The sequence below is a fragment of the Lactuca sativa genome, chromosome 7 (genome assembly GCF_002870075.4).
Source record: "Lactuca sativa cultivar Salinas chromosome 7, Lsat_Salinas_v11, whole genome shotgun sequence".
Lineage (NCBI taxonomy): Eukaryota > Viridiplantae > Streptophyta > Magnoliopsida > Asterales > Asteraceae > Lactuca > Lactuca sativa.
In genome coordinates, this window is record NC_056629.2 from 58168186 (window position 1) to 58191314 (window position 23129).

The 23129-nt window shown below is 39.1% G+C and overlaps 1 non-coding gene across 1 annotated transcript; it reads left to right on the top strand.

Annotated features, from left to right (window-relative positions):
• The first annotated feature begins 2198 nt into the window (after window positions 1–2198).
• Window positions 2199–2305, top strand: LOC128127490 (small nucleolar RNA R71). Its single transcript, XR_008225280.1, has one exon. It is a non-coding gene; the product is annotated as a small nucleolar RNA R71 (small nucleolar RNA).
• Window positions 2306–23129: the final 20824 nt, after the last annotated feature.

Here is a 23129-nt window from a genome sequence, read left to right on the forward strand (position 1 = left end):
CCACCTCCTTCTTGACGACTTCTTGCATGTTCGGGTTTAATCTTCTTTGATGTTGCACCACCGGTCTGGCTCCTTCTTCTAAGTTTATTTTGTGAGAGCAGTAGGATGGACTTATTCCTTTTATGTCGGAGATGCTCCACGCGATGGCTTTCTTCCTTTTCTTCAGTACCCGTACAAGCTCTTCCTTTTCTGTCTTGGAGAGATCTGAGGCTATAATTACTGGCTTCTGATTTCCTTCTTCCAGAAAGGCGTATTCCAGATGGTTAGGCAGTGTTTTGAGCTCCAATTTAGTGTTCATAGTGGCGTACTCGCCGAGTGCAGGTATGGTACTCGGCGAGTTCATGGCGGCATTTGCGACTGCTGACTTTTCTTCAGGTGTACTCGGCGAGTAGATCGGGTCTACTCGGCGAGTAGGGCTTTCAGCTTGGTTTTTGAGTTCTTTATACTCTGCTTCCTCCAACAGTCTTTCAATCTCTAGTAAATCTTTCTCTGGATCAAATACTTCTTCAAAAGCTGCAACCTTGCTGGAATCTTCAGGTATGTCTCCTTCCAATAACTCGTCAAGCATGTCGATTGAGAACGCCGTGTCGTCACTACTCCTTGAGTACTTCATGGCTTGGTCTACCCCGAATGTTACTGAATCATCCCCAACTCGCAATGTGAGCTTTGAGTCTCTCATGTCTACGATGGCGCTAGCGGTGTTGAGGAAGGGTCTTCCAAGGATGATTGGTACTTGCGGATCCGCCTCCATGTCAAGAATGATGAAGTCAGCCGGGAAGACAAATTTGTCTACTTTCACTAGTAGATCTTCACATATGCCTCTTGGGAAAGTAACCGTCTTGTTTGCTAAATGAATTGCCATCCGAATTGGCTTTGGCTCTGGGAGGTCCAGCTTTTTGAAGAACGAGTATGGCATAAGGTTTACACTCGCTCCCGAATCAGCTAAAGCATGAATTGCTGCTAAGTTGCCAAATTGGCAAGGTAAAGTTAAGCTCCCCGGATCACCCTTCTTCTTTGGTAGTTTGTTTAGCATGGCTGCGGAGCAATTCTCATTCAATACTACTTTCTGCACCTCTTCCATCTTTCTTCTATTAGTGAGGAGTTCCTTAAGGAACTTTGCGTACTTGGGCATTTGCATGACGGCTTCGATGAAAGGAATGTTTATTTGAAGAGTTTTAATATGATCAAGGAATTTCTGATACTCTTCTTCCTGCTTCTCCTTCTTGGCTCGGGCTGGGTACGGCATTGGAGGCTGGTAAGGTTTGACGGGTGGCTGATCATGCGGTTTTTCAGATGTACTCGCCGAGTACATCGGTCCTACTCGGCGAGTAGATCTCTCAGATTGTGAATGTTGGTTTTCAGCTTGTGCTTCCGTTTCTTCCTTCTGTGAGTCCTTATTCTCTTCAGTGCGAATGGGGGCCAGGGGAGTAATAACCTTCCCACTTCTTGTGGTAATAATGTTCACTTGCGCGCCTCGTGGGTTGTTCTCGGTTTTGCTAGGAAGCTCTCCCGGTGACCTTTGGTTTAGTTGTTGAGCGAGTTGCCCAAGCTGAGTTTCTATATTATGGATGGATGCTTGCTGGTTCCTGAGCATTGTTCTTGTTTCTTGGATAGCAGAATCGTGGTCACTGTGTCTTTTCTCGGAAGCAGCCACAAATTTAGTTAGCATATCTTCTAAGCTTGGCTTCTTCTCTTGCACCGGCTCCTCTTTTTGGTAGAATCCTCTCCCTTTTTGCCTATACTTCTCCTCCTTGGCCTTCTTGTACTCTTCATAAGGTAGCCACTCCTTCTTTTGTTTTCGCCAGTCTTCTTCATACCGGTCACCGCTCGAATAACATACTTGTGCCTTTTTGTTGCCGTGCTCATCTAAATCACAATCCCTAGTGAGGTGAGGTCCATTGCAGTTTTCACAACCCACCCGTATGGCATGGATAGTTTGATCCATTTTGTCCATTCTTCTATCCATGGTTTTTAACATGGCCATGACCGCGGATAAATCTTCAGTAGCAGCATATGCGGCTCCCCTCGTGACATCATTCCTTGGGTTGTGGTATTCTCTAGAGTGTTTAGAGAATTCTTCAATTAATTCTTTGATTACCGGGGGTGGCTTCTTCGTAAGTGGGCCCTGTGAGTCTAGCAGCTGCCGGGTCGTAACATTGACTCCATCATAAAAGATGGACACTTCTTGTTGGCTATTTAGATCATGGTGTGGGCAATTTCGTAGTAGACTTTTGTACCTCTCCCATGCTTCATACAACGACTCTCCAGCTTGTTGTTCAAAATTTGCAATGGCCTTTTTGAGTTTGGCTATTTTGGATGGTGGGCAAAAGTGATCTATAAATTCTTCCTTCATTTTGGCCCAAGTAGTGACTGACCCGGGAGGAAGTGATTTGAGCCAGTCTTTAGCAACACCCTTGAAGGTTACCGGAAGCATCCGAAGTAGTTGAGTTTCGCGGGTTACATTTGGAATGTTGAAATAGTCAGCAACATCATTTACTTCATCCAAATGTTTGTAGGCATCTTCATGATCTTTCCCATAGAAAGGTATTTCCTTAAGCGCAGCTAGGATATGACCTTTTAGTTCGAAGGTAGCAGTTGCGGGAATTGCGGGTTGCACAAGTCCCGGGCCATGGTCGTCGCGCATCCTCTTCTTCCATTCCCCCATGGGAATTTCATCAATGTTAGCCATAGTGAATGCTAACTCTTCCTCCGATCCGGTTTCTTGTTCGTACGTTGCCTCCTCTTCTTCCTCGGTCTCGTATCCAATATCTTCTTGGATTGGCTTTTCAATTGTCAAGGAAGCGCTTGAAGCTCCGGATTTGCTGCTCTTCTTTTTTCCGAAAACAGTCTTCAAGTTGGACAATGGTGATTTCTTTGGTGTGCTTGAACTCTCCACGTCCTTCCCTTTGTTTCTTTTCAATTCGGATTCGGGGTCTTCAAACGGGGGTACCAGTGGCGTGTTTGCTCCTCTGGTCATGAAAGTCCTGAAATTAATCAAATAAAAGCGTAAAAAGAACAAAAAAAAAAGAAAAAAAAATTGCAAACAACTAAAAGAAAAAAAAAAATCTAAATGAGTTGTTACTCGCCGAGTAGTCGCGAGTGCACTCGGCGAGTAGCAGTGATTTTCCCCGGCAACGGCGCCAAAAACTTGATGTGTGTAAATTCAACTAGTTTTATCCCTACTTTTTATTAATAATTTGAGCACACAAAGGCAGTGAACCTGTCTTTAAGTGGTATAGATTGATAAGTAAGGTATCGAACTCAGGGAACGGAAATTAAACTAATAGCTAATTTTAACTAAAACAAATAATAAAAGTAAATGGTTTTTTCTCTAGTTTTGCAAGACTAGAAACTTAAACAAATTAAATTTAACTAATTAACTAAAGCAACAACTATTCACCAAATTTGATAAAGATGTTTCTATTTAGGTTCAACCAATTCACTCCTATGGTTATTTAAGTTAAGATAGACTAATTGCTATTGGTTACCAATGATAATAGTTAGGTTCATGTTCATTACTCCTAACCCTTAGATAATTAACTAATTTAAGCGTTGATCAAGTGTTTAAACTAATTAATTCCCTAGATTAATTATTTGGGTTAAATAAGATTTGTAATGGTCAATTAAGTTATTAATTCAATTAACCTCTTGTTGGTGGTTTCTCAACAAGCTCACACATTAATCTTCCTATTTTCTTATTAATCTTAGTTTCATAATCATTACTTCCAAGCATACGTTTTAGCATTCACATAGACATATGAGGTTAACAATTAAGTGATGTTCATGCAACCTAATTGCCTTCCAATTAACAGAAAATAGTAGTGATTAACACATAAGGTTCTTTAACAAACTTAATTTAACAAATCACCAATAGACAATTAAACAAGATTCAATAATTAAACCATAGGAGTTCTTTGGTATTCCCCAAACAGAAACAAAAACGAGTTTAGCTCATAGTTGCAGTAGAAACAAACAAAGAAACAAAGTTTAAGAAAGCAAACATGTTTAATTCCTAAGTCTAAGTGGTAGAGTTAACCTAATTGCTTGAATTCTTCCAACTCTTGAAGCTTAGGATTCTTCAATGCCTTCTGAATCTTTTTGTCGCAGGTAATTCTCCCAAAATTCGCCAGTAGTTCCATCCCAAGTGATCAGGATTCGTCTTATAAAGATATCTCAAAACAGAGGGTACTCGGCGAGTAGCAGAATAAACTCGCCGAGTAGGTGTATAGTTATCCGTCTTGGATCAGGAATCGTAGCTATCTTCTGGAACAATCGCGTGTACTCGCCGAGTAATGCCGAACTACTCGCTGAGTAGGTCATTCTTGACACCCTTTAATCTTCTCTTGCTTTCCTTTTCTCCTTTCTACATCCAAGCATATCTTTTGGGCTGAAAACACAATTCAAAGCATTTTAAGTACCTTTTGTCCAAATTATTCTCATAATTAACCAAAAATAACTAAGAATATATGTTAAATAATTAACTAATTATGCACATATCACTGAACCACGACGTAACCCTCATTGATCTCACCTATATGCTTATTGTTGGTGAATTAGCAATGATTTGGCGCACTGGAAAAGCAAAGTTGATTGGTGGATCTGCCTTCCGGACCTCTATGGATATAGGAAATGGCAACGAAAGGCATGCCATGATCGAAAAGTTTGATCATAAGAGAAAGGCAAAGTCAGAAGTAGTTCCGTGTGCAGTTCCAAAGAAGTCAATTTGCTTTTATTGCCAAGAGAAGGGGCATTGGAGACGAAGCTGCCCCATTTACCTAAGAGATCTAACAGATGGGAGAGTCAAAACGTATGACTCTGCTTTAGGTAAAATCCATTAACTAACTCTTTAAAGTTCCTATTCTAGATTCTTGATACATGATTACAATTGATGTTTTGTAGGATCGAAGAAAGGAAAGGAAACTTAAGGGAAGAAGTGAGCAGAATCTAATCGTGAAGAAATGGATTTCGATCGCATTACTTGAAGATTAGAATCTTGAGCTACTACTTGGAGTTCGAATAAGATTGCTAAGAAATATGTATTAACATAGTTTTTCAATTAAATTGCATTGTAAGGACAAATTTTTTCCGCAATAAAATAAATTTTGATTTTATATTATTTATTTATCCTTGCAATGGCATGTATGAAAAATTGATGTTTGTAAGTTTCTATTATTAGCAATAATGGATTTGATTCTTAATTATGTTATTTGTGGAAAGGTCAAGAATTTACCAAATGGGGAAAGTTTCTCATCGCCCAAGTTTCAATTGGACAGAAACCTGGAATCATACAACGTGGTTGCATGATGAATGAGAAATTTCATATTTGAAAATTAGACTAATTCGTTGACAAAGTGTCAAGTGAAGGACTAGGAGATCAAGCACACAAGGTTGTGTGTTGATCAAGTCCACCACAAGAGTAACAAAGATATTTGTCATGATTTACTAAGGATAAGTAAATATGATTATACTTATGAGATTAAGTGTAATTCTTAGTTGATTAAAAGAGTTTCAATAAACAGCAGAACGAATAAAGAAGAATCAAGTAGGCAGAAAGATAAAAGTTTCTCTATTCTAAGAAGAAGGGAGAGTACCTTTTATTATGTTTTATGATAGGTCTTAATGATTAAGAACCATATCTCAATTGATCCTCTAAGTGAGTCTTAGTACAATTGTATGTCTAAGAAGAGGAATCAAGGATTGAAGAAATGGTTAAATCAAGAAGTCAATCATACTTCGTTCCAATATCAAGTCTTAGAGTTAAGATTATGAATTGAGTGACAAGTCTTAAGAAGGTTTATAACATTCATCAAATGTGGAATTTGGAAAAGGTTTTCTTATTCTTGCACATTTGAAATTGGAAAGTTGTGACGTCTTGGACAAGACAAAGACCAACTAGGACCAATTTTGTGAAGTGTTTTGTCTTGATAAAAGCTACGCTAACTCTTGAATATTTGTTTGTCAAGAAATGTTTATTGACAAGAGAATCTTATATGTTAAGGAGTTAGTGGGAGTCTTAATGGTCTTGAAAAGTTTCAAGAAATAATCAAGAATAAACCTTATCGATCATCACTAGCACACGACTTGAGGTTCACAACCTATCGTGTTGACACTATCTTGTTTCTGTGCCGTTCCAATTGAGTTAATTATGCATGTGAGTTCTATGAGTTCTCAATTGAACGCATAAAAGGCAAACACCTTGATCAATGAAAAGTACATTGATAGGAAAGGATGAGCTGGTTAAATACTTGGAAGACATGGTGGGCACTCGTGTTACCAAGGCAAGAAATCAAGATTGAGAAAGTTTGGTCCATATGAGTTTGGATTTGTCGCAAATGTTGGTTTTGACAAATTCGCATGGATAGAAACACATACACCATTAAAATCTGAGTGTCATAAGATTCCCTTCATCATGAAAATGGTTGTGAGGAAATGCTTTCACTAAGAGAGATTTTAAGAAGATATTGATTGTAAAAATTGTATTCTCAAATTTGATTATGGTTACGGTATCCCTTTCCATAATTAGAATTGTGAGATTTGGTAACTAGTCTGAATTGTTTAAGACACACATATGAGCAATCTAAGGCAAAGGTGTATAAGTTTAAGAAGCTTAGATAAAGGATTACATGTCAAAGCTAGTGGGAACATAAGTTTTATGCTTATATGATAATAATCATCATGATAGTGGGAGCATAAATGTTGTGCTTGTATGATTATTAAAACAAGTATTGCAAGTTAGCAATGTTAATTATAGAAAACAAGAGTTATACTTTGCAAAGTTGTAACGGTTGAATAGTTGTTTTGCTATAATTAAGGGAGAGAATATTATGCTTCATTTCAAATCTAAAGGCTTAGGTTGTGCAATGTTAATAAATTTAGTCAAGGATACATAGTGATATGGCATTGTTCGAATTGTGAGAACGTGGCACATTAAATATTATGGTAGAAGATAAATAAAGTATCATATCTTTATGTAAGACATTATGCATCGTATCCCATACGCTTCGGGTATAGGATTTATTGCTAGTGCTATTATATTTGACCATTCTAAAATTTTCCAAATGTCTAGCGCATTTAGAGGGAAAAAGGACAAGAATCGGTTTTGACTAAGATAATTAAACAACTATCAAAGGACGATCCAAAGCTCGCTGAGGATTGGTTGCTTGTGAGTAGTTGGAAGTATTGTATTGGATGGACCATATCGACATTATTAAGAATAGATAAGATTCTATTAAGAATGAGTTGTCATATGACAAATATGGAAATGTTTCCATATTGGGAGTTGGATATTGAGAATCTATATCTAGATTATAAACTATTATGCAAGAAGGATGTTCAAAGGAATGTACTTTGAGTGAGAGACATCATATCTATAGAATTGTTTCTGATAGAGATTAGCCAAGTCTTAATGATTTTGAGCTATGAATTTACGAAAGAATCATTGCATAAAATGTTAGAATCTAGCATAAGTAACAAGAATTTGATATTCTTATACTTATGATAAAGATTGGGAGTTGTGAAATGAGTATGGTTGGAAATGTGTTCGTTTGATCTGTTTCACAAAGTAAGGACCATAAGTAAACATTGTGTGCATGCTGAGAGCATGGGACAAGTGTAGTAATAATTCAAGAAAGAAGTTGATTACCTGAAACAAAAAATAATGAGTAATCAATATGGTGATTAAATAAAATGTTTTATTTTTACCCAGAGTTTGGGGCCATATGGGATTAGTATTATTCTTGTGTTTCACTTTGCATGTTTTGACTTCCTGAATAATTAAATTGGTTCAGAACAATCAAATTATTCGAACGGACCACAGTCGTTCATATGTTGGAAGTAGGTATGAATGAAGACTGTCATGAATTGGTGTGTGGATTGTCTAAAGTGTATTATACATAAGCGAATGTTTGCTACAACATTCATGAGTGCTTATGAATATGATTTGAGCATTGGATTAAACCCACGCTCACTTGGATCACTTCATGGATTTTATCACGAGTGATTGGTGAGACGATAACATCTTATATTCTTGAAACCGAGATGTGCGAGTTGTATCTTGCGAGTCGGTTACACATTGATAATATGTAAACGCACCAGTAACTTGGTGTCATAAAACATATTGTTGTGTGTGATTCGGTGAGTGAGTGCAAGCAAGAATTGAATCAAAGTTGATCCGTTCCTTTTATCCAGGGTAGGATGAAAGCGACATCTATGGGCCTCTCGATGATTTAGTGATGACACCCCAAGCGCTTGGCCAAGCCGGGACTAATTTGATGTATTTAATTGTAGTATGTTGTCAGTCGTCATAAATCGGAAATCGGGAAACAACACATAGACCGAGAGAATGATTTCAATCCATCTCTCATGTCTATACGATATCAAGAATGGAGGAATATATGATCCCTTATCTAAAGGACAGCCTTCTGATAAGATTAGAGTTGACAGTGGCTTTTGAAAGCTACGATTGCTAATCAGGATCTGAGGTTATACGCAGAATAGTTATTAGACTTATCCAAGTGGGAGACTGTTGGATTAGTGTCTCAGTCCATAACTGTTTTGGTATGTACTTGACCCGATTGTGCATGGTCCTTTTGGGTTGCCTTCTCACTGGTGACTAGACAGGATGATTGTTGAGGAGAGAGGTTGGTTTATTGTTAAGAATAATAAATTAGGGTATAAATATGATTTATTAATATATTATATGAATAATATATTAATTTGGAATCATATAATTAATTAGTATTTAATTAGAAATTAATTTAGATATAATTTTGGGATTAAAGGAACTGACTGAAAGTGTAGGGGCTATTTTGTAATTATTCAATAGTTGAGGCTTTGGGCCATTGGATCACCTTTATTAAGGCTTGAACGAAAATCCTAGAAGGATGTAAGAGTTTTCGTCCAAGGGCTTAAGGAAAGGAGTCCATGGACTTGCTTAGGCCCTAAGCTAAGGGATTAAGGTTTACACCTTGAAACCCTAGTTAGCCTTAACTATAAATAGCACCCTAAGGCACTAAGATTTCGTCCAAGCCTTGGGAAACCCTAAAAGGGACGAAATCTAGGGCATGATACCCTTCTCTCCTCTCTCCCATATTCATCCTATCACCTAGTGTGTTTGTGAGCCATTAGAGGTACTACACTTGTGGTACTTGCTTTCAAGAGCTAAGGAAATTCAAGGAACTAGTTTTTATTACTATATAACAACAAAAGGTATGTATTCTATTCTTCTATATGGATTTTGAATATAGTACTAGCATTCCAGGTTTCTTTTTGTGTTCATAAAGTTGTATAACTAATAGTGAAAACATAGATCCAACTCCAGGGTTGCATGCACACATAGGATTGTTTGTATAAAACCCATCAAGAACTATGAAGACATCAAGTGTACAAACATTCCTCGGGATTTCCCCGACATTGGACCGAAGTCTGGAAACATATAACCTACATCGGGCTAACCCCGACATCAGACCGAAGTCCGGAAATGCTAACATACATAAACGGGCCGCCATTGGTGCCTTCGACCCGTTCCTATTGGAGGAAAACTCACCTCACAAAGCTGGCTGCTGAATCTCTCGGCAAGGAATCTCTATCGGCTGCTCCCACGACTCCCCGAGCTATCATTACCAAATAACACTTAGTCAAAATCCAACAATCCTTCTTAGGGTAAAATGACCATTTTACCCCTGATCTAAATGGACCCATGACCTAGGCCTAAATCCATATCATGAAGGCCTAAATCCATATATTCTCACCAAGCCCACTAGTGGCCCAATTTTCTAAATTGGGCCCAACTTCTCAAATGGGCCTTCCCTCAAGTCTAATATGCAATAAAATCCATTAACAGCCCAAAAGAATAATCCACTAAGGCCCATAATCATCTAGTCCAACGAAATGGCCCAAGACCTACGCAGGGTGTGTTACATACCTGAACCGGAGAAATGACGGAAACGTCCGGGGGTTTGGGTGACTTCATCTTGTTGAAGAGTTTAGAGCATTCTAACACTCCTAAGGTGTACATGCAACCCTAGAATCCATGGATCTATGTTTTACTAAGATACATGCAAATTTGATTTTCCAAGGTTCTTAACCTAACTAGCATGACATGGGGAACTTTGAAACATAAAAGCTAGTAGGAGAACATACCTTTCTTGTTGCTTGGATTCCTTGAGAACCTTATGAGCCTAGAACCTTAAGTGTGATGCCTCAAATGTTTCACAAAACACCACAACTCTTGGAATAACTTTGAGAGAAGTACACTATCACTCAAAATCGGCTAGCCCTCTTGTTCTACACATAGTGCCGATTTTGGTAGCCCATGGGGTCCTTTGATGGTTGTGTCACAAGTAGGGTTACATCATGTAAACCCTAATTGACATGGCTTTTCATATTCCATGATCCATGGGTTTATAACCTCCATGGACTATCCATGGAGCACATTATGGGTTTTAGCCCAATTCATTAAACCATGGATCATTAGCCCACTATAAAATAATGGATGATTTGCACAATCAACCCCATCTATTTAATTAGTCTCCTTTTGATCACCAAATTAATTTTTGATCAATACTAATTCAATAAAATTATTAATATATTAGAACTTATAATATATTAATAAACGTTAAGTGTCCTTTCTCTCATTTAGTCTATCCAAGTGTTGCAATGCCATGCAACCTAAATGGAGCATGCTAATCGGGTCAAGTACATTCTAGAAATAGTTATGAACTTAGACACCTAATCCAACAGTCTCCTAGTTGGATAAGTCTAATAACTATAATTGCAATAATGACTTTAGGAACCGATCAGCAATCGTAGCTCTTTTAAGGTCTCGCAGAACTGAGATGATGATGATACGCCATTTAAGATAAGTAATCATATAATCCTCTGTTCTAGATATCAGCCGGACAAATACATGGAACAATGTCTTATTTATTGTCCAACAGTTTGTTTCCCGATTTCGGATTTGTTTGACATAGAACTTAATCAAACACATCAAGGTAGTTCTGACCGGGCCCGGTACATAGGTCAACACAAAATCATCGAGGGGCCCAGATATTGCTTCTAATTGAAGAATGAATAGATAAACTTTGACTCATATGCTTGTTCTACTACTTGTTGAATCATACACAAAGGTACATTTTATAACATCGAGTTACCAATGCGTTTTCGTAGAATCAATGTATAACCAACTCATAGTCAACAACTCATATCTATAGGTTTGAAGACTTATATGATATTACCGTCTCACGATCACTTGAGATAAATTCCATGAAGTGATACAAGTGAGCGTGGGTTGAATCCAATACTCAGAACTTATGAGCACTCATGAGTGTTGTAGTAACTCTTGCTATGTCAAACACCTTAGACATATACAACCCAACTTCAAGACAGTCTTGATTCATATCTACTTCCAACATATGACCGACTGTGGAGAATTTGAATAGTATGATATACCATAAGATAATTATTCTGGAAGTCAAAACATGCAAAATGCAATGATAGTAAACGATTGAAAGAAGAGAGCAACACTTTACTTATATATAAACGGCAACTTTTATTTATCATCAAATGTTAAACACTTTACAAATTTCACGAGCTATCTAATTTCTAAAAATAATATCATCCTTTAGCCCTATGCGCCTCGCATGCTGATGATGCTTAACCCTACCCAGTCCCTTCGTGAGGGGATCTATTGGGTTCTCATCCAATGATACCCTATTTGCTACGAGGATTCCTGATTCTATTCAATGTATGATGAAATGGTATTTTCTGTCGATGTGTCTGGATCTTCCGTGATCCCTTGGTTCCTTGGCTAAGCCAACTGCACTTTCACTATCACAGAAAATCTCCATAGGCTCCTTTATAGCTGGTACAACTCCAAGGTCTCCAATGAAGTTATTTAACCATATAGCGTCCTTTGCTGCCTCGCTTGCCGCTATATACTTTGATTCGCAAGTTGATTCAGCCACTGTCTCCTGCTTGGAACTTTTCCAAGTAATTGCTCCTCCGTTTAAGGAAAAGACCCAGCCTGACTGAGAGCGGAAATTATCCTTATCAGTCTGGAAGCTAGCATCACTATACTCTACTACTCTCAAGTCATCACTCCCACCGAGGGTAAGGACCCAGTTCTTAGTCCTCCACAGGTACTTGAGAATGTTCTTTAACGTAGTCGAGTGAGCCTTGCCAGGGTTCCCCTGATATCTGCTGACCATGCTCAACACAAAGGCCACATCAGGACGAGTACAAGTCATAGCATACATGATCGAGCCTACATCGGAAGCATATGGTACTCGACTCATCTCTGCTATCTCAGCCTCTATACTCGGGCTCTAAGTCTTACTAATCTGGCGTTACTCTGGATCACTAATGCTCCTTTCTTGGAATTCTGCATCCTCAACCTATTCAACACCTTATCCAACTCGGTACTCTGACTAAGTCCAATTAGTCTTTTACTCCCGTCTCTTAAAAGCCTTATCCCTAGGATATAGGCAGCTTCACCAAGATCCTTCATAGAGAAACACTTCCTAAGCCAGGACTTCACTTCCTGCAGATTTGGGATGTCATTTCGTATGAGTAGTATGTCATCCACATATAGTACCAAAAAGCTAACTATACTCCCACTAGCCTTGATATATACACAAGATTCATATTCGCTCCTCGACAAGCCAAACTCTTTGACTTACTCATCGTAACAAAGATTCCATCTGCGAGGTGCTTGGTTCAATCCATAGATGGATTTCTCAAGCTTACACACTCTATTAGGGTACTCCGTACTATCAAAACCCTCTGGCTGACTCATGTATACATCCTCAGCCAAACTACCATTAAGGAAAGCGATTTTGACATCCATTTGCCATATTTCATAGTCATGAAATGCAGCAATGGCTAACATAACCCTAATAGACTTAATCTTTGCTACTGGTGAAAAGGTCGCATCATAACCAACTCCCGAAGTTTGAGAAAAGCCCTTTGCAACCATTCACGCCTTATAAGTGTGTACATTACCATTCCTGTCGGCCTTCTTCTTGAAGATCCATTTGCACCCGACTGTCTTGCAACCTGGTACATTGTTAACCAAGTTCCAAACTTGATTGTCATACATGGACTGTATCTCGCTGTCCATAGCCTCCTTCCATTTAGCAGACTCAGGGCCTGCCATGGATTCTGTGTAGCTGTTAGGTTCAGCCAGACTTACCATTGTATTATCACTGATAAGTGTACCACCTTCCACAGTAATATGGAAACCATAGTAATGCTCAGGTGCATTCCTAACTCTCGTGGAACGCCTCATAGGTATGGACTCGTCAGTCGGATCAATAGGAGTTTCCTCCTCAGGTTGATTGCTAGGGCTTGAGGTTTCTTCACCACTTGACTCTTGAATTTCTTACAGTTCAATTTGCCTCCCATTTTTTCCTTGGCTTATGAACTCTCTCTCGCGAAAGACCCCTCTCATTGCTACAAAGACCACATTATCAATGGGTATGTAGAAAAGATAACCAAAAGATTTCTGTGGGTAGCCGATGAAAATACACCTCTCACTTCGAGGTTCAAGCTTATTGTGAGTCTCACGTCTCACAAAAGCCTTGCCACCCCAAATATTGATGTGATCTAGATTTGGAACTTTTGCAGTCTACATCTCGTGAGGTGTTTTGGCAACCTTCTTTGTATGGACTAGATTAAGGATATCGGCGGCAATCTCTAAGGTATACCCCCAAAATGAGATTGGTAGCGAAGCTCGACTCATCATGGAACGAACCATATCCAAAAAGGTTCGATTATGCCTCTCAGCCACACCATTAAGCTGTGGTGTCCTGGGAGGTGTCAATTGTGAGACAATCCAACATTCCTTATGATAGTCAAGGAACTCTATACTAAGATACTCACCACCTCGATTGGATTGAAGCATCTTAATGTTCCTACCCAACTGATTCTCCACTTCTTGTTTAAACTCCTTGAACTTTTCAAAGGTTTCTGACTTATGCTTGATTAACTAGACATACCAATATCTACTATAATCATCAATAAAAGTCACATATAAGCGGTTAGCATCCCTTGTGGCGGTTCTGATGGGTCCACACACATCAGTATGTATGAGATCCAACAAGCCCTCACCCCTAGCACAAGTACCCATGAAGGGTGACTTTGTCATTTTCCCAAGTAAACAAGATTCACAACTATCATCCGAATTTAGGTCAAATGACTTCAAGAATCCATCCTTTTGGAGTTGGCCTATGTGTTTCTTGCTTACATGTCAAAGACGACAATGCCATAATGATGCTTTATCCAAGATAGTTGAAGAATCGATACACAATACTTTATTTCCTAGGTTATTAACAACCGAAAAACCTTTCATACAAATATACTTATGAACTCACCAACATTATATATGTTGACCATTTTCAAAATAACTTGTATTCTCAGGAAATCGTTAAGCAGGTTGGATTTCAAGAACTCATGGATTTGATGTATTTTTTCTATCATCGTACACTTATATTTTAAGAATGTAACTTTTGTAAACAATTACAATGATGTAAACCTAGTTTTTTTGTGTTATTATACATGTGATGATGCTGCTTTCATTATTTCAATTATATTCACTGTGATGATATTACAAGATTTGAGTCGCCTAAACTCCTAGACGTTTCCGTCGTTTCAACGGTTCGGGGGTGTGACGGATTGGTATCAGAGCAATGTTTATAGTGAATTGGCATATCTAATCATACCAGATATGTAACTATAAATACATTGGGACTGTAACAATTAAAAAAATAAAATACATACCTGTGTGTGCAATATTTCAATCACAATAAAAGTCTTTAGAGGAACTGAACATGGTGGTTAAAACCGAACATTTATGTAGTCGTATTGGGGATAACTATAGCTTGGTCAACTATATTTGTTCAAAATACGACCAACATGTGTTTGGGAGTGATCATGGTGGACAATGAATCTAGAAACTTACCAACCTTGTATCCAAAAAGCTTTAAAAAAACTCAAATATAGACAACTAAAATACTAAAGGAAGCATTTTAAAACACTATCTACATACACCCCCTTACACACTTCTCACACCTCCATTTCACGTACAGACATCATGGCTGAATACAAGCAAGGTGACCTTTACTATCAGGCCCTGGTGGCTCACGGGTGGATGGAGGAGGAACCTGGAATGGTTCAAGAGGAAGGACCAGAGATAGGACCTGAGGAGTATCTAGAGACTGATTAAGAGGAAGAGGGATCCGATGGGGAGACTGAAGAGGTAGAGGGCATTGGGGAAGTCCCTAGTGAAACCCACCCTTCAGAGATGATACCAGATTCGCACACAAAATGGGAGGACCCCACAGACCAGACGCGCACCTTGGAGGAGGAAGTTGCCATTTTCAGGCAACAACTTTTTGCAGCAGAAGCGAGAGTAGTACGGGCGGCGCAAAAGAGAGATGAAATCACTTAGGAGATGAGTGAATTGGCAGACCGTTTGGTACGTTATTTCGGCATCTAAGAACCACCGCCAGACACTTCCCATTGCGAATAGGATCAACTCCACCTCTCCTCACTATTGTTATGGTTGTCTTTTATGTACTATTGTATGTAGGACCAACTTTATGTTTAAGTGACTACACTACTCATAAAGTCGTAATGCTGTGTGACATCCCCTAATTTCTCGGCCAGAAAAGACCGATTTAATTTATGCTTTTTATAATAAAATCAGAGAAATCTTTTTAAAAGATGTTGCGGAATTTTTTCCCAAAACAAAACATGATAAAAGTTTATAAAAACTTTCTTTAAGAAATGTATAGTTTCATTTCATATCAAAACCTCGGGATGTCATGTTCCGATACAGATCAAAAGCATAAACAAGACATTATAAGCCTTTCAACAGTTATTTACAACTACTGGCTTATAATCCAAAAATCCCTCATTGTCCTCCGACTATGCTCGGGGTCCACTACCTATAACATAAAAAGCTGAGCGGGTCAGGCTTGGGAGCCTGGTGAGCATATAGGGTTTTCAACCCACAATAATAATAAACTTACTAAGTTCATCAATCAACAATAACCCTGATTACCCGTTCCCGTTATCCTTACTTTATGTCCCTAAACACTTATCACAAGGGACCTAGCCTAAAGAATATCATCAGGATGGACACTACTGCTAAGGGGTTTCCTCAGCCATACATGTCCTAAAGGAAACCATGAGGGGGATGGAGTACAGCGAATGAACACTCTCAGTTCATTAACACCTACAGGTTGCGGACCTGCTAATGTTTCCCACTAGACTGTCTAGAAAGTCCGTGGTCGTCATCCAAACTCCGCTAGATGACTAGATCTCAAAACTCATCGAGGCCTCTCCTCAATTTTATTTTGTCACACATCACTATCTACCCATGTTCTACCCAACATATTTGTAGATAAAAAATACTTATACAGTTTAAAACTTGTATAAAACATCAACTCAACAGTTACCTCAAATAAACAATTAATATATTTACACATAGCACGTATTATAAGGTAAATACTTCATATCTATGTGTAAAATGAAAGTGACTATACACTCACATGATTTGATGATAATCGGGCAGCAATTCGTTTCCTAAAACGATCGTTTCTAATAAAACCGAGAGTTTTATTGAGAAACTGGGCTTTGTAAAAGTCGGGCTTCGAAACCGAAAAGATAAATTTTCTGGGCTTCTCGGGCACTTCGTGGAGTATTCCGGGCTTTACAATCGATACCGGGGCTTTGCGGGATGTTAAGATGACGAAAATATGGGTTTAGGGGTTAAAATTGACAAATTTTCAAAGTTACCCGGGAGGTCTCGCACCCTTCTATATATAGGGGCGAGGCTTCTGATCCAAGGGCTGAGAAGAGGGCACGCGTCGCAGATCCGAAGCTCGTAGGGGAGGGCTCGCACGTGGGCTGCGCATGGCTCGCACATGCGAGGGGCTTGCTGTCGCCTTTTGATTGGACCGCGGTCTAGTCTGAGGCTTCGGACGTGGCTCCTTCTGCGAGGCTCGGACACGAGGAGTGGAACACGCGTCGGACCTCTAGTGGACCGGACTTCGGATGCGAGGGCAGGCGACACGTCTCGCCAGGTGGCTTCGGTGACTCAGCAGAATTCGGATACGTGGCACATGCGAGGCGAGGGTGACGTGGCACTTCCGGGTGAAGCCTATCTATGCGAAATTTCTCGAATTTTGTGCCAAAATCTTCTAAAATTCATAACTTTCGCATACAAGCTCCGTTTTTGACGTTCTTTATATGCACGCATAGCTAAAATTATGCTCTACAACTTCCGTTTAGACTTCGTCGGCTAATTTTGACTTTAAATTTTATATTATTATTTTTAACAGACCGGGACAGGAAATCCGTTAAAAATTCATAACTTCTTCATCCGACGTCCGTTTTCGTCAGACTTTTTACCGTTGTGCTCCTAATGACGAGACCTTCAATTCTCGTTTAGGTTGTGTCGGCTAAAAATCGCTCGATCTAAAATTCGAGTTTTTAGCTGTCTACTGCTAAGTTGAAACTTCGAAAAATCATAACTTCCTCATACGAAGTCAGATTTGGACGTTCTTTTTATCGAACTTCTCGGTTTAATGAATACTATGACTTTAGTTTAGATCACTAAGGCTAAAAAGTAGTTTATCGAAAACTCACTTTTTACGACATTCAGCACCGTGTCGGTTTTGTCACGAAATTTCGACAGGTCATAACTTCTTCGTTATAACTCGGATTTTGGTATTCTTTATATCCCCGAAATCCTTGTTTCGACAACTACAACTTTAAGTAAAGATATATGGCTTATCTCACACTTTAATTTTGACGCTTATTTTTATTCTTAATTAATTAAGCCCTAATAATTAAGCAGAAAACACATAATTCACATAATATTCACATAATTCCTTTTCATTTCTTCTAAAAGAGTTACAAAGGTTAAACTAGACCATTATGTCAATATTAATGCTTGGCCTAGAAACACGGGCTTTACAACTCTCTCCCCTATAGGATGATTCCGTCCCCGGAATCACACAACGATAAACAACTACGGGTAGCGACTCACTATGTCACTCTCCGTCTCCTAGGTGGGATTTGGCCAATTTATATGTTTCCAACGTACAGGCACTAAATCGACTGTCTTACGTTACAACTACTTAGTCTTACGGTTAACGATTGCGTCAGGTTCTCCAATTAACCTCTTGTTTTCATCCAACCTTAATTCAGAAATGGGAATTATGTCGGGCACACCTCCCATGAACTTTCTCAAATAACACACATGAAAGGTGTTATGAATACTCTCTAGTTCTTCTGGTAATTCTAGCTTGTAAGCTTGATTCCCGATCCTCTGAAGAACTTTAAATGGTCCAATAAACTTTGGAGTCAACTTTCCCCTTCTACCAAATCTTATAAGTCCCTTCCACGACGAGACTTTAAGTGAAACCGAATCTCCAACTTCGAATGATATCGGTTGTCTTTTCTCGTCAGCATAGCTCTTTTGAGCAACTAACATTTTTTCCCTAGTCACTTACAACTTTTTGGCAGTCTGATGGACTATTTTAGGTCCCATAAACTGCTTTTCCCCAGCTTCCAGCCAACATGATGATGTTTGACACTTTTCCCCATACAAAGCATGATAAGGTTCCATCTTAATGCTTGAGTGGAAACTATTATTATAAGTGAATTCTACTAGAGATAAGTGTTCATCCCAGTTACCTTGAAATTCCAGGGTACATGCTCTCAGCATATCCTCCCATGTTTGAATCATTCGTTCATTCCGACCATCGGTTTGCGGATGGTACGTTGTACTCAAACACAACTTGGTACCCAATTCCTCTTGTAGACTCCTCTAAAACCTTGAGGTAAAACGGTTGTCACGATCGGATACAATCGTTAGCGGAACACCGTGAAGCCTCACAATTTCCTTCATGTAAGAATTTGCAAGTTTATCCATAAACCATTTCTCTTTGGCTGCTATGAAATGTGCACTCTTAGTGAAGCGATCAATGACCACCCAAATCATGTCGTAACCGTTCCTTGTTCTGGGCAGTTTAGTCACAAAATCCATAGTGATGTCTTCCCATTTACCCATGGGTACGGGTAATGGTTCTAAACTCCCATACGATTTCTAATGTTGTGCCTTAACCCTAGAACATGTTACACACTCGGCCACATACTTAGCAACATCGAGCTTCATCTTGGGCCACTAGTAATAGGGTTTTGGATCCCTATACATTTTTGTACTGCAGAGATGAATCGAGTAGATGGTCTTTTGAGCTTCTTCCATCAGAAGATCTCTTACTCCTCCCATCTTAGGTACCCAAATCCTATCTTGGAATACCTTCAACCCTTGGTTGTTTGTACCGAACACTAACGTTTTGCCCAAACGTTCTTCCTTTCGGTCATTTTTCTCCAAAGCTTCCTCTTGAGCTTTCTTTATACTTTCCACAATTGTCGAGACAACTTCAATTCTCAACGCTCTTGGCCTTTTCTTTTGAAGGTTTACCTTCCGACTGAGAGTATCAGCAACAACATTTGCTTTACCAGGGTGGTAAAGTATCTCACAGTCGTAGTCCTTGAGTAACTCTAGCCAGTGCCGTTGCCTCATGTTCAATTCCTTCTAATTAAAGAGATGTTGAAGATTCTTATGATCAGTGAAAAGTTTGCATTTAGTACCATAAAGATAGTGCCTCCCTATCTTTAGGGCGAATATTACCGCTGCCAACTCCAGATCATGAGTGGGGTAGTTCTTTTCATGCTCTTTCAATTGCCTCAATGCACACATTATCACTTTATCCCTTTGGGTCAGAACATAACCTAACCCACCTCCAGAGGCATCACTTTAAACTGTGAAGTCATCAACTCCGTCAGGTGACGAGAGAGTCGGTGCTTCACACGACGTCTTCTTTAACTTCTCAAAGCTTCCTATGCTTCTCATTCCAAGTATAGACAGCTCCTTTGTGGGTCAAAGCTGTCAATGGAGTCGCGATTTAAGAGAAGCCTTGGATAATGATGCAGCGCAAAAAAACAACACAAAGATAACCAAGAATGAACCTGTTGATTCTAAAAGAATAGCCAGGACAATCTCTTCAAAACCACGTTGATTCTACGAATACCGTGGGATTGGCTTCAAAATCTGGGTTAACACATAAAATTTGGGAGAAAATCGAAAGTTTATAAAATTGATGATTGACCATCCAAATTACATCAAAAACAGTTAAATAAGAAGCAGAAATTAAAATGAAACCCTAAAAGTCCATGGGCCAAAGACAAACCCAAAAACAAAACCCAAAAATTAAGGAAAAATAACAAAAATTGCTCATAACTCCATTTAGAAAGCGATTTATGGACTCAAAAATGGGTAAGTCCCCTTCAGGAACTTATCTAGACGCGCTCCTTGCTCCAAGCTTCGATTTGACTGGTCGTAGGCCCAAAACGGAGATTCGTAGCCAAAGTTATGGCCATTTTCGTGAAGCCCCTTTAGTCACACGATCGTGGGCCTCTAGGAACGCAAGGGCCCGATCCTCCACACTAGGGCCCGCATCAGATAATTCAGTGATAGTATCCAGCTAATCCTAAAAAGCTTCAGATCTCCATAAGACTTTCAATTGTAACTTTCGAGTTACAGAATAAATCCTTATTGAGGACTCCTTCTTTTTCTTGGAATAAGTACTTTCCTTCGTTTATTGTAACAGACCAATGGGTCATGTTCTAATGATCTCTCATTGTATACTGCACTACTTAGACTCAGATCTCCTTAGGACAATTTTTTTTTCCGGAACAAACTACACCTTCCTTCATGTTCTAATGTGATACAATCACATTTCAACATGTATTATTCCTAAATATCAACTTCTTTAACAATGAGTGTGATACTTATGTTGATCGCTTTAATCATCTTTTACATCAATCTTCTGGCTTAAGTCAAATGCTACATCGAACTTGGTTCTTTGAACCACGTAACATACTCATCTAAGTCGGATTCGATTCAATATGACCTCTAAGGTCGGAATAACAATCATCTTTTTAGTCATTACCGAAACGATGGTAAAAACAGACTAGAACAAGACATAATCAAATAATAGCTCCTTGGTAACCTTGTGACTTTCCCTGATCCAAGTACGAGTCCTGTGCTTCCGGTAGTATAGGCCTCTACTACCATTCGCACCTACTCATACTTGTCCCAAGTATTGTCTTGCAGTTCTCCAAATCACCATACAAGAATTTCACATAGTCATTCAATTCATCATATGACAAAACCAAGGTTTATATTATTTCCTTGAAACGATTACACAAAGGTTCAAGTTTACCCTATACTATGCTTCTAATAGGCCTAACCACTTGTTACTATTCACATTACTACTTTATAACTTGATCTTCTTCTTTCGCAGCCTCAAGTGTCATCTGAAAGGCTCTCGCATTCGGCTTTGGTGGTATATTGGGCTTTGCAGCATCCTTCCTCTTCAGACAGTCTTTAAAAACATGCCCTTCTTCATGGCACTCAAAACATACCCTCTTGTCAGATGGACACACGTTGGCATAATGCCTAGTCTTTCCACATTTGAAGCAAGTCACCTCCTCACTATATTTACCTGAGTGCTTTTTCTTGCACTTCTCACACCACTTCACTTCACTTCCTCCTCCTCCAAACTTCTTAAACTTAGAAAATTTGCTTCTCTTTCTAGAACCTGAAGTTTCTTCAAATTTTCTCTTTTCACCAACTTCCGCCCTCTCCAGACCCTTCTCCCTGATCTGAACCTCAACATTCTTAGCAGCCCAGATGGCGGCTTTCAAAGTGGTTGCTTGCTTAACCATTGGACCAAAGTCTGCTGGTAATCCGAGAGCAAACTTGTTGATCTTAGAGAGTTCAGTTGGAACTAGGTAAGGAACAAGCTTCATCTTTTCAGTAAAAATAGCAGCGTACTCAGTAACGCTCATCTTTCCCTTCTTTAAATTTTGGAACTCATTATTAATTTCCAGAAGATCTTGCTTAGAGCAGTATTGTAGTTTTATTTGTAATACAAATTCTTCCCAAGACATCTTATTAGCTTCTCCCTTGGGCATCGAATTAGCTAGTAACTTCCACCAGTTCAACACACCAGACCTTAATAGAGGAATTGCAAGTGCGGTCTTTTGTTTGTTGCTGCAGTCGCAACTTTCAAACATCGTCTCCATTTCGGAGATCCAATTCGTGACTTCCACCGGTGTCGGACTTCCAGATAGACACGACGGTTTAGATGCCATGAAATCCCTGTATTTGCATCCGCGTCCATCAACTCCTCCATCCTGGTTGTTTTGTCTAACTATCGGTGGGTTGGCTTGACCAAGAGTCCCACTGTAGTTGCCTCCTACTGATTGTCCTTCATTCAATACGGGCTGTTCAACAGGCATCGTAGTCTCTTCTCTATGATGTTGTAGTAATCGCCTTGTCTCCTCCATCTGGCAATCTAACATCATTTGCATCATTGCATGTACCCCAGCCATCGTCATTGGCTTAGGTGCAGCTCCTACAACAGGTACTTGCTCAACTACTTGAGGTTGAGGGTCTTGATCCGTGTTTCCGTTTGCATTTGCAACTCCACTACGAGTTCTTGCCATTACAATCTATATATCGAATAAGGCGAATTTAGGTCTTTACCCTCGATAGGTATTTAAATTCCCTTATCCCTCCGAAACGTTTACATGTTAGTTCTAATCTCGTAATCATACGGTTAGAAACCTACACACATAAGGTTTCCAGATCCGGTCGGCAACAGACCATAGATCCGAACAATAATGGCATATATGGCAAACATATAACATTTAGCACATAAGGTCATTTTAGGCATCTTTCCTAAATAAACTAGTGCTCGTGTCTAAAATATGGTAGACACTCATCTCAAAATCATCACTTAGCATTCTAAGTTTAAGTCTAGAAATTCTACAATTTCTTAGTTTGCTTAAACTAATGCTCTAATACCAACTGTGACATCCCCTAATTTATCGTCCAGAAAAGACCGATTTAATTTATGTTTTTTATAATAAAATCAGAGAAATCTTTTTAAAAGATGTTGCGGAATTTTTTCCCAAAACAAAACATGATAAAAGTTTATCAAAACTTTCTTTAAGAAATGTATAGTTTCATTTCATATCAAAACCTCGGG